Source organism: Motacilla alba, chromosome 3 (genome assembly GCF_015832195.1).
Source record: "Motacilla alba alba isolate MOTALB_02 chromosome 3, Motacilla_alba_V1.0_pri, whole genome shotgun sequence".
NCBI lineage: Eukaryota > Metazoa > Chordata > Aves > Passeriformes > Motacillidae > Motacilla > Motacilla alba.
This window is the reverse complement of record NC_052018.1, coordinates 75,706,970-75,716,774: the sequence shown is the minus strand read 5'-3', so window position 1 is coordinate 75,716,774 and position 9,805 is coordinate 75,706,970. Positions and strand designations below refer to the sequence as shown.

General features: G+C 42.7%; 1 protein-coding gene across 1 annotated transcript in view; it reads left to right on the top strand.

Moving 5' to 3' along the window:
* LOC119698574 overlaps positions 1–9,805 on the top strand; it is a 341,074-nt gene that overhangs the window by 197,465 nt on the left and 133,804 nt on the right. The window lies entirely within an intron of this gene.

Below are 9,805 nucleotides of genomic sequence, written 5' to 3'. Positions count from 1 at the left end.
CATTGGCCATGAACTAGATTTTAAGTGTAAATGTAAGCAGGTATTTTAAATGTTTATTAGTTTCTTATCATTGTTCTATATGGAGGTCAATATAGATTTCATTTTGAGTAGGACCATGAAAAGAAGAAAGCCCTCTTTATATGGCTAATGCAAGGTAAATAAATTTTAGAAGTGTGATGTAGTGATTGGCAGGCAGAGGGAAAGGATGTTGTGTGGGATGGATGGCAAACCAGGGAATCAAAATGTGGAAATGAAGTAGACATAGAACCATTCTGGTTGTTTTGGAGAAAATCACTGTCTGGCTCCTGGTTCTGCAGAAACAAAGACAGGGTGGCCTGGATTTGAATCCTTTTTTACCAGCAAATCCAGTCTTCAGGATAGTTTGCATAACCCGTTCCAACTTTGGCTTATGTGTGTTCTGAATAAGCAGTTAAGCAGTTTGGGTATTTTTCAGTTCCCTGTGGGCTGGCAGAGAAAAGATATGCAGCACAGAGAACTGGAGGAGACGATTTGTTTAACTTTTGCTGGCCTCCGTTGATGCACCTCCCTGAAGGCAGCAGCATTCAGCCATCCCCATTCCCAGTATGGACTGTTGTACCAGGTAGAAGCTGCTGGTCTCACAGACAGAAAATGTTTGGTGTTCAGTGCTTCAAATGCCTGTTTACAGAGGTTTATATAATTTAGAAGCATAATAGAGCTGTCTGCTAAAAACTCGGGGTGCTCTGAACCTGGTGTTGGTTCCAGCTTGGCAGGAATGGCTCCAATGGACACAAGAAAAACAGAGAAAGCAGTCAGGTGTAACATCCCTCCCCAAACCCTTGTTTATGAGCTGGTGCTAAACCTCAGCTGTACTGCAGACTCTTTCTATGAGAGTATCCAAATTTGTCGTTAGCAAACCAAATCACAGGAGCCAAATTTCATCAGCAGGTTTGTGGCTGAAGCAGTTTTTTATGTATGCAATTTTTTCCATATGGATGTGACTTTAGAGCAGGACACAAGACATTAAAAGGGAGAAAATCAAACTTTGACTTAAATTCGTCTCACCTATGAACATATATAAGTTTAAAAAAAAATTGATTGAGCTGTTGAGAAAGTGCAAGGCTAGTGCTCCTCAGTTTGCAAAGAGAAATATTCAGTTAATACCAGCATTCCAAGGACCTGGACAAGACTTAGCCCTTTGGTGCAAAGTGCCCTGCAAATCCAAGGTATGAGACAGCTCCTGTCTCCAGGAATTTGCCTTCTCTGCTCTCAACTTACAAGGAGGGAGGATATCCTGCCTGAGGCATTGCAAGCGGCTAACTGGAAAGCTGAAAGCAGAACCCAGTTCTCCAGCCCAGTGCCTTGCATGATGAGCTTCACTCTGGACTGGTTACTGTTTTCCCAGAGCAGTGCTCTGCTGCACTAATTGGGATTAGGTCCCCATTGCACTTAATGCTTCCTGAGCACAGAGGAGGAAGCAAATTCTGCCATGAAAAGCTTGACAGTTGTAGCTGCTTAATTGATGGGGTTATTTTAAATCCAGTCAGTTAAATTGCTACGGTCACCCTTTATTATAGCCTAAGCAATTTTATTTCAAGTTAGCTTTAATCAATTAGGAATTGATTTTAGCTAAGTCAGTATAAGAACATCTGATCTGGTTTAACAAAATTGGTTTTAGAGAAGTGAAATGGGTGCAGATTCAGCATGAGCCCAAAGAAGGCTTGCTTTCTCTTTTTGCCTGCTAATGATCAGGTACAAGATATCCCAGTAAAACCCCAGATCCTGCACAGCTTCAGCAGATCCTATCCCAGTCTTAAGCTCTGGCAAAATAAAACATACAGAAAGGCAGATAATGATGGTTGCCTTAATGAAGGACTCTCTCCTCAGCAACTTGCACACATATGCACAAGCACATCCTCGCCCTGACTGCACTGGTCAGTGGAGGACCTTTGGGAGCAGCAAATGACCTGCAAGTTAAGAACTTGCTAACTCTGCCTGCCCAGGCTGCAGCCCTTCCGGTCACTGAGGCAGTAAACCATCTTGGTCTTCCACTGTGTGCTTTTAACACATTTGTTTTCAGCCAGTTTAGTGTTTTGAAGGGGTTTGCAAAGATGGCTGAGCTGGTGGTATGGCAAGGAAAGTGGCTGGGAGCAGGTGGAGGTAGGAAGAGGAAACAGCAGTTCTCTTCTTGGCAGAAGTGTGGCACTATATTGTGAAAAAGGAAATCCCAGGAGAATTATCAATAATTTGAGCTATCACAGTTTCTAATGATGTCTTGCCTTCAGGGCTATGAAACATTTGCAAGGTTTTATGACGCTTTTGAAACTTATTTCTCCAAATGACTATTCTGATATTTTTACCATACTGTAAATAGATACTATGCTTTAAAAAAGCCCTATCTCATTCTCTTCAATTTGCTGCTGTTGTTTTTTATGATTGTTGTGAGTTTTTATATAGAAACTCTTTATCACTGAATGTTGGAATCTTTCATTTCTGTTCTCATAAATGTTAAGAATAAAGCTACTGCAGTCAAGGACCCACTATTTCTGGTACTATCAGAAGAAAAAAAGCAGTATTTCTGCCTAGGACTTGTTTACTTTGTGCCAGAGCCATTCCCATCCTTGACTTCTTCTGTAGGTACAAGTAGTGTTAATGAGGTGTTAATGTGTATGTAGGCGTCGAAGACATAGATTTGCCTTTGATCAGTCCCTGTTATTTCCCTTTTTTCTTCCTTTTTTTTTTTTCCCCCCTAACCTCGAAAAGCTGTTTGCACTATGAAAACCTTCTGACTTAATAGAAATTTTTCCAGGAGCTGAAAGAACTTCTGAAAACAATGTCTAGTGAAACTCCCAGTGACTGCAGTGGGGTCAGTACTGCTCCTTTGATTACAACTGTTTGAAGAGCAAAAACATACTCCCAAGGGTTTGCCTACATGCAGTGTTGGTACTGCTTTAAATATAGGCTCTAAACTAGTATACTGAAAGCAGTATATAAACCCTAGTACAATGCAATTGTGCTATTATCAGGAATTTATGCTGATCTTGTTTGATCCCACAAATGCAAATCAGACCACAGTCTCTCCCTATCTGTATTAGTATAATACCTTAAATGTTTTGGTTTTTTAAATGCACATCTAAGGAGCTAACTTGGCACAGAGACTGGGTGTGTTAGTTTCTTGGTTTATAATTATTAACACACACGAAAAAATGAAAGCAAGACCTTTAAAGTGAGAAAGCTCCAGAAGATAGAAAAATTATGCTCTCATCTTATTGATGTAGGCTTCCTTATCCTGTTGCCTTTGTTATCTCTCTTATTCACTCCTGCTGACTTAAAGCAGCATCACCTCCTGTTTATCTGAGTCTCATGAAAAAAACAATTGATTGGGGTGTGTGTGTGTGTGGCTTTCGTAAAGCAAACACGTACAAAGTGAAGTTGAAAAGGTTCAGTGCTCATGTCTCCTTCCCCAGACTCTCTAGGCATCCACCTGGGATTCTGAGGCCTGGCACAATCGTACATTCGAGTGGAAGACTGCGTGGGTTTCTGCATATGTCTCTCTTGGGACATCCTTTTTGTTGCAGTCATGCCTTACCAGAGGCCAAGAACAGACTCTACTGCCCCAGGTGCTGCACAGCCAAGCCAGCAGACAGGTCCTGCTCTCTGCACAGCAGCCTGAGCCGTGGTGTTGGCCTGGCCGCACGCAGCAGAAGGGAGACGTGGAGCTCACAGTGGGAGACAACAGCATGGTCACAGCAGCCAGTGTGCTGGCACTGAGGCTAGTGGAGAGCTGAACATGGGAGGTTTCCTGAGAAGCTGAAATGGAAAAGGAGGGAAAGTGAAGTGAGAAAGAGCTGGGAAAGATGTATGCTCCAAGAAACTGTGATGCAGGCTGGAGGAAGCAGCCCACTAGCACAAATTGACAACCCAGTCAAAACTGTATAAAAGGCTCCAGGAGCAGCTGGAGGCTGCCAATGATGATGGCTCTGTAGCTTTCCCTCCTGGCTCTCTACCTTTCCCTCCTGGTTGGGGTCTCATTCAAAATTCAACTTTCTCCCACAGGCCACATGGCAGGAAGGGGAATCAGGCTTGAAACATGGAGAATTGATTTAAAACAGCCAAGCTGGGCTCCTGTTCCAAAATCCTACTTTAGAGGATTTCTGTCTCTCCCTTGTAACTATAGAAAACCCTGGTTTGACTATCCTTGCCAAACTTCAGTCAACCTTTGGAAGTGCTTCTCTTCCTCCTTTCTCCTAACTCCGAGAATGAGGTAGGAGAGTAGGAGAGGTGGCTCATTGCATAAAGCTATGTCCAAGGGTTGTAAAGATGTAGAGTAGCTGGAGGACTGGGTCCCAGCCTCCTGGGTCCAGAGGTTTCTGCCTTATCTGCCTGTAATGAATCCAGTTCGGCCTATTTGTGTTTGGAAGAACACAACAACTCCTAAAAATAGGAAAGGGAAAGTGTAAACATACTAGCAAAGGAGAGGCATAGTGAACTATGCACATCTCTGTGTATAACTCTTATTTATAAGGTTTGTTCCCCGAACTTAAGCAAGCCTGCAGCAGCAGAGGTAAATCATGTGGCCCTGGAAGCATTTGCTGTTTCCTACATAAGCAACAGCTTCTATTTCTTCCTCCCCCACCCCAGTTTATGTTTTGCTGTCCCAGTTGGAGTTTAATGTGCTTTGCAGTTTCCTCTATTTTTCTTTTTGAGTGTGTTTTGATTTTTTTCATGTTGAAGTCTCTGCTGACAAAAGGTGTCAGCCCATTTAACAGCTGCTGGGAGACAAGCGCTCTGTGGATACAGACAGCATGGCAGCGTGGGAGGCCAGACGAGGCATCCTTTGGGCAGGCAAGTACCATGTGTCCTTGGCCTCCGAGTCCATTTTTCCCTTCAGCTGGGATGCTTAGAGCATATAATGGACGATACTGATTTTTGGAATGGAAGCTCAGTGATTTGGATGTGAAAGCATGTTGTGTGTTTTCACACCTGAAAGCTCTTCAAGCAGAGATCTGAGATCTTTCCTTTTATGCGCATACATTGAACTTTCTTTGACTGGCTTCAGACTATTTTTTTTTTACCACATATGGTGATTGCTTCCAATGTGTGCTTATAGAAACTGGAGACATTTACATTCCTAGTTTAGGGAAGACTTGACAGATATTTGATTTGAGTTGGTTTGTTATTCCTAGTTCTGGCTTATTGCAACCACAGTGCCTACTGCTGTATCTCTATTGATTGCAGACAGACATCCTGAGGGATAATTCTGTCTTCCCTTTCATTTAAAAAGGAGGGAAAAAAGGCATGTCTCCAGCCCTAGTGCTTGTGAAGACAGACACAAATACCTAATGCGGACTGTTTGATGAGACTGAAAGTGTGTCACTGTGAGTTCTAAAATGTCATCATTTATCCACCCTGACTTCTCTGTCATTCATTGAGGTACCCACAACATTAATGTGCAGAACTGTGTTTAAAAGGCTGCAGAAGAAGAGAACCTGGAATTTTTTGGGTTAACCTAGCAGGAGAGTGCTGAAGTGAAACCCTGAAGGATACCCAACCTGAATTCAAAACTCTGCCAACTCTATAGCAAAATTCTGTCTGACACCCCCTACTCACACTCCCTTATTTCTGTCCAGACAGGCAAATTCCATTTGACCCCTGAATTTAGCAGGTTTGGGATAGTTTCCTTGAGCCTTATCCAAAGAAGAAACGAGGAGATTTGGTTTATAGTTGCATGTCTAGAGCACAAGAGTCCCTGGGAGTTCCTCTGCCAGCCCAGATGTTTTTCCTACTAGAAAAAGGCCCTGACCATGTCCCATTGTGTCGGTAGACCAGGGGTGAAGGACAAGTATGATTATCTGCTGGCACTAAAGATCTTGCTTCTGTCATTATAGAGACTTAATCAAAGAGTCTGTTCCAGTTCTTCAGCATTGCATTCTCTTGCCTGACATACCTGGGCTGTTGTTCTGACTTTCCTTTAAGACACTGCAGGGTTTGACTGCTCTGAAAATGAAGGCAGCTTGTACAGGTAAAAGTGGGTCAGAGTAAAATCCTGGAGCATGGGTAGCAGTGGCAGTGCTACTCCTGTAGCAGGACAGTCAGCACAGGTGAGTAGCCCAGGAGTTTACCTCTGGTTTCTCTGTTGCCCTTTGCCTGAGCGTTTATGGGGGTCTCTGATGTATTGCCCCAGGCCTCCTCATTTAAAGCCAGCATGGCCAAGTTCTCAAAAACATTGAAGATTCCCACAAATGAAGGATTCTGTCTCACAGGATGAGAAGACAGTCAGTCTTCAGCTTTTTTTAACCTCTTTCCTACAGCTCCTAGAAGTAAAAATGAGGCTAGGAGAAATGGCAAACATCATACTCCAAGCCCTAAAAATTTGCAGTTGCCGTGATACAAATCTTTTAGAGCAACATGCTTGCTCTATTTCATTTAATGAATTGATCTCATGGCTTGTGCTCCTGTGAAGCCACTTCCTCTTGCTCATTTAGTTTTCCTTCCTCCCTCTAAGCCCCAGAATTTAGACCTTTCTCATCACACTACCTGTCTATTGGAAGGAAATCTCTGCTCATTCCTGCCAAATGAGAGAAAATGAAAGTCTGTGCTGAGCAGCAGTAAAAGAGCAATGTTGCTGCCTGGAATTGCATCAGGAGCTCCTTCCGTATTAGACCATGTAAGTGTTACAGCAGGGAAACAAGTAGCTGAGCCTGTTCCAAAGCCTATGAATTCTTTCTTGCATTAAGTTAATTAGTGATAAATGAAACAAGAAGCTGGTGCATGAAAGAAAAGGATTAGATATCTTGTATCTTAGTAGCTCAGTGGAATTGCAAGGAAAAGGGATCTAACTCATCAGTGATAAGAAGTGTTTTATTCTTGTTTCAATTTTGAGCAAAATTTGCTGTGTGTTTTACCTGCTGATGGACAGAGAACATTCAGCTGCTGAGACAAACATGATAACAGATAATCCAGAAAAATTTGTGTGACCAGTCAGTGCTCAAGCACAGTCCTGTCTTAACCGTGTTCTACTGGCTGAGAAGAACCCTCTAATTCCCTTCTGCTCTCACTCTAACTGGCTGATTCAGGGAGAAGGAAACTCAGAAATGAACACACTCTCTCCTCCCCAGCACTTAGCAGCACCAGGAAAATATGGCAAACAGATGGGAGTCCATGTATCATCCAAATGAAATCCCACCCTTCATGAAAATGTGCCAGCTGAAGAGGAGACAGGATTCTTATTGGTGTCCTTTGCCATAGATAACAAATGTGAATTTTTTGGCTCAAAGATAGCAGTGAGTGATTTGCTTTTTTTCCTCCTTTGGGTGCTTGTCATCTTGGCCAGGTGGTCTTTGAAGCTTGGGACATGCAGAAGCATGAGACTTTCCAGAGAAAGCTCCAGATGCCCTTGGCAAACTTGTTTCTCCTAAATCCTCCTTTCCTGCTGTGTCTGTGGCTGGGGCTGAAATTTTCACAGAAAAACTAGCAGGATAGTTAAGAAAAATCTAACAAACTCTTGAGCTGTACTTTATGTGGACAAGATGTATTTCCATCTGGAGCTGGGGTGGCAGCTTTTCCTTGCCTTGTTGACAGACTTCATGTTGTCATGAACAAAACTTGCTTTTAATGGGTATTGGGATCCCTTTCCCCTTCATGTGTTTCAGTTGTGACATTTGGAAGTATTACTCAGGAAATCTCTCGCCATCTGGGTCTCAAGCAGCCTCAACACCTGCACCACTTATGCACCCTTGTCTCTCTCAACAGTGAGCCCATCTCTTCCCCTGCAGCTGCCCCCTTCAGATTCTCTGCCTCAGTCTGTCAGCAGAATCACCAACAAAAACCAGCTTTTGGATCCTGTTCAGTCCTTTTTCCAGCCTATAAACTTGACAGGAGACTTCTCTATGTGCTCAGTTTCCATTACTTGCCACGAAGTGGAGAAGTGGAGAACGTTCCTGCAACATTTGAGGAGGCACAGATTTACCTGGAAGTCTCCCCATCTGCTCAGAGGGAGCAAGATGTCACTTATCTTCAAAATTTACAAGACAAGTACTTCTTCAGTCTGAGTTTTGAAGGGGGCAGCTTAGGGCTGCCTCTTTCCCTTCTCATCTACAGTGCAGCCTCACTATGCCCATAAAAAAGGCTCTTATCCTCAGCTTCAGGATCACCTCTGCTTTGCTGAGCATCTCCATCAGCAGCAAACAGCCTACTGAACAGTCCTCTCCCTCCACTTCATCCTCTGCAAGTTCAGGAGAGGGTAGCTAGGAGGATGTCTTTCTGTCACCTCTGGAACAGCACTGCTGATCTCTTCTCAGGGCTGATGGTGAAGCTAAGGTCACCCCACGGGATACAACTGCACACTCACGCACTGCTGCTAACCTGAGCAGCCTGCTGGCACCTTCACTTGCTGTGGTAGCTTCTGGGTCTAGCTAAGCTCTGAAGGGCTTATCTGCTCCAAAATAAAGCTGGGGACTGTCTTGACTAGCTGTGCTTCTTGATCTGCACTCAGGGTCCCAAGCAGGGTAAGCTAGCAGACTAAAAGTGGTAGGTGGGTATGTACAATTTTAAATATGATACATGTTCATAATTATATGTACTATACTTTATATATTTATATATGTATATAGTTACATACATATGAAAAATATTTGTGTATAGTTACTGAGGAGAACTATGAGCGTATCACTCAGAAACCATCCAAATTATAACACCACAGCAGAAAGCTGGATCAGCTCTAGTGAAGCCAATGGAACAATGAATCAGATTAATGTGCCATTTTCCTTGGGTAAAGAAGGCTATTTACATGAAGTACAGCATTTCAAAATGGTCAAGGGTGCTTTTAAGTCTGTGAAACATTGTTGTTTAGATATATGTGTAAAATTTCCTTTTATAGCTGGTAAGACAGTTGCTAGGGAGTTTACTAGCATGAGTGGTCTTTTCCAAATTAATTTTACACTTTAATTAGAATAAGTAGTGTACTGCTAGAAGACAGGGAGAATATGGAAAGAGCATTAAGTTCATTCCAGTTCTAGGTTTCACAGGTAGGTATCATATGTTTAAAGGTGGACATACTATAGGAGTCCTAAGTACTGCTGGCAATTCCATCTAGATAGTGAGTTTATGTAAAATCATTGACCTTGATCTGAGGATAGACCTCTTTAACACAATCAATACAGGTGCAATCAGATAAGAACATTCTACTGTTTTATTAAAGTGCATCTAATTCAAAACTCAATAACTCTCACAAATCCTTAATCAGAGAAGACATCCTGGGAGGTATTTAGGTGAGTGATCTTATAACTCTTGCTCTCTCCTTGTTAGGATGGCATTTTACAAATAGACATGTCTGTTTCCTCTTTACCCTCCCTGCCATAATTCTTTCACCATACAGTTGTGTTGATTATCACACATTTGTCAAGTATTTTTGCCTTCATTTATTTAGAGAGACTGAGTCAAGTGACAGCTTCTCTTTACCCTGTCCCCCTGCATCAGTGTGGCCAAGCATACAAATGCAAATGTGGCTCCCTTGCTGGCATGCTGGGTCCTGTGCTCTAATCCTTGGCTTAGATGTGTGGCGCTATAGGAGGTGTAGTGTTAATGCACGCTTTTAGCTCAGGGTGGCCGGGGATAATGAAAGAAAACAGTCCATGTGTAGCATTATGTGATAGTTTAAGCAGAATGAAAGCCAAAGGCAATGACTGTATTTTTTGAAATTATTTTAGATCAAAATGATGAATACTGAATAAGGCAAAATAACCACATGGTAGAGAGCTCTGAGAGCACTGCTTACAGTGAGGTAATTATTATTTTTTCCAGGTGATCCTCAGCATGTTCCTCGATA